General features: G+C 39.9%; 1 pseudogene; it reads right to left on the reverse strand.

Annotated features, from left to right (window-relative positions):
* Positions 1-1,109: 1,109 nt before the first annotated feature.
* Positions 1,110-2,138, reverse strand: LOC138918146 (olfactory receptor-like protein OLF4; annotated as a pseudogene).
* Between the last annotated feature and the right edge of the window lie 603 nt (positions 2,139-2,741).

A 2,741-nucleotide genomic window follows, 5' to 3' on the forward strand; every position in this document is an offset into this window, starting at 1 on the left:
TGAGTCTTGGCTTGGTGCTGGAGAAGACCAGGAACTGAATGTATAGGACTTGGTCTGGAGCCTAGACTCAGAGGGGTTAGCCTGGCACTGGGGTTGGTCTGGCACTGGAGTCTGAGGTGAAGTCAGGTGCTCACTTCACTGTACTCTCTTCACTTAGAGAGTGTCTCTCTCCACAATGGGCCACACAGGCTTGGGATAGGCATGACAGGGGTAACATAAAAATGTCCTTTTCACTCTCTTAAATGTGTCTTTTTTATTAATTTGATCCACCAAGGTGCTTTAGTCACTCATCAGGAATCCTTGACTCCTCAAAGTGTATTTTGGTGGATGGATAGCTGTTTAATTTGATGTTTCTGGGAGCAGACAGGTACTAGAAAATGTTATACTGCCATCTTGTTGGTGTCACCCTGGAAAGTCTCTCTACTCCCTCTATTGTCTGAACTTTTTAAATATGTGCAGTTTATTTTAAGTCATTATACTCTCATAAAGTAGTTAAAAGGAAAATTTCTACCGACACATGACTCAGGGTAGGGTCTAGGGCACAGGTAGCTGAGTCACTCTGAAGAAGCATGTTTGATACATCAAACTGGGAAGACAGAAAAGTGTTACATATGTCTACAGTGCAGTGGAATTAATTTGATTATTTTTTCTGTAAACTAGATTAACATAGATATAAGAATGAATGAAATAACCTTAACTTGGTTTAAAAAGAACACTACAGCAGTGCAGAGATACATGGATGAGGCTTAGAAACACAGCATGGGGAATCACACCTAGTTACAGATTTATGAGGCACCACAGAGCTCAGAACAACTCCCCACCATACCATTCAATGTGATAATATATACATCATATTAAACCATTTTATTTTGTGTTGAGTAGTTGTGCAGCAACAGCTAACACATACAATAATCAAGTTATTCCATGAAATAAATGGAAATTTCCAATTGTTTTCATATCAAAGGTGGGGAATAAATTAGGAAAATAGAAAAAAAGGAGGAAAAAACCTGTTAAATATCAGAGAGAGAGAAAAGCATAATAAAGTATCTAAATTGTACACAGAAGTTGAAAAAGTGATAATTCCAGGAAATAAATAAAAAGGGCAGGTTCTACTTCTGCAATGTGATTAAAGAAGCACAATTCTGACTCTGAGGCTTTGAGTCCTGCAATCCTGGGCAATTCTTCTGCCCAAGTATAACTGGCCCTTTTGTACTTGCCATCCCGAAGAATCTTTTCAGAGCCACTTTTATTTCTTTATTCCTCAGACTGTAGATGAAGGGATTCAGCATGGGTGTGACAAGGGTGTACATCACTGAGGCTATTGCACTTGAGTGTGAGCTCTGGCTAGCAGCAGAGCTGAGGTACACTCCTAGGCTTGTACGAAAAAATAAGGAGAAAACTGAGAGGTGAGATGCACAGGTGGAAAATGCTTTCTACTTCCCTTGAGCTGCTGAGATTCCATATATACAGCAAACTATCTTAAAGTAAGAATAAATTATACCAGCGAGGGGACCACCACACAGCAGCATAGCTGTAAAATACATAACCATATTATTAAGAAAACTATCAGAACATGCAAGTTAGATCATCTGATTGAGTTCACAGAAAAAGTGGGGGATTTCCATGTGTGTACAGGATGAGAGTTGCAACACCATTGAGGTTTGTAAGAAAGAATGCAAGACACTTGTGATTCAAGACACTAGAAGCAAGATTCAACAGAGCTGATGGTTCATGCTGACCATGTAGTACAGGGGGTGACAGATGGCCACAAATCGATCATAGGCCATCACGGCCAGGAGATAGATGTCCAGCCCCGAGAAGATTACAAAAACATACAGCTGGGTGATGCAACCTGCATAGGTTATGACTTTGCTCTGCATCTGGATGTTCACCAACATCTTTGGGATGGTGGTGGAGGTGAAACAGATGTCTACAAATGGCAGGTTGGAAAGAAAGAAGTACATGGGTGTGTGGAGGTAGGAGTCAGAGCTGACAGCCAAGAGGATGAGCAGGTTTCCAAGCACAGTGATCAGATACATGGAGAGAAAAGGCCCAAATGTGAAGGACTGCAATTCTGATTCCTCTGAAAATCACAGAAGAAGAAATCCTGAAATGCCTGTTTCATTGCCTGGTTCCATGTGGCTGGACTGACTACCAGGAAAGAGGAAAATGACATTACTAATTTCACATAAATGGCATTACTCCCATAGTTGGAATGCTACGATTTCTATATTTTGCATTCAAAAAATCAATGTCAGTATTTTATGCATGGATTTGTTCTCTTTAAGTGATTCCCTATTAATCTCTGATTAGGCAATTTTGACCCATTCTCAGCATTTTCCCCCAAGAGGTCATGCATTATACTGTTTTACTGAGTATACCTTTCATGCATTTGAGAAATATCTATTAAGTTTTGAACATGTTCCAAGCACTTTACAGGCAATGAGTATAGAGTACTGAAAGACAGAAACAACCACAATCCAATGATGGTGAAAGAATAAAACAAATAAAAATAGCATATAATACACCAGATGATGGCAAGTACTATGAAGAAAAGAAAAGCCAGTATAAAGTAGAGAACAGGTAGGAGGTTTATTTTTTAATTGGTGTTCAGTAAACACCAGTAAATAAGGTGACTTTTGAAGAGAGAATTCAATGAAGAGAAGGCAGGAGCCAAGAGCATACCTGGGGAAGTGTGTGCCTGGCAGAAGGAACAACTACTGCAAAGGCCCTGAGGATCA

The sequence above is a fragment of the Equus caballus genome, chromosome 16 (genome assembly GCF_041296265.1).
Source record: "Equus caballus isolate H_3958 breed thoroughbred chromosome 16, TB-T2T, whole genome shotgun sequence".
NCBI classification, from domain to species: domain Eukaryota; kingdom Metazoa; phylum Chordata; class Mammalia; order Perissodactyla; family Equidae; genus Equus; species Equus caballus.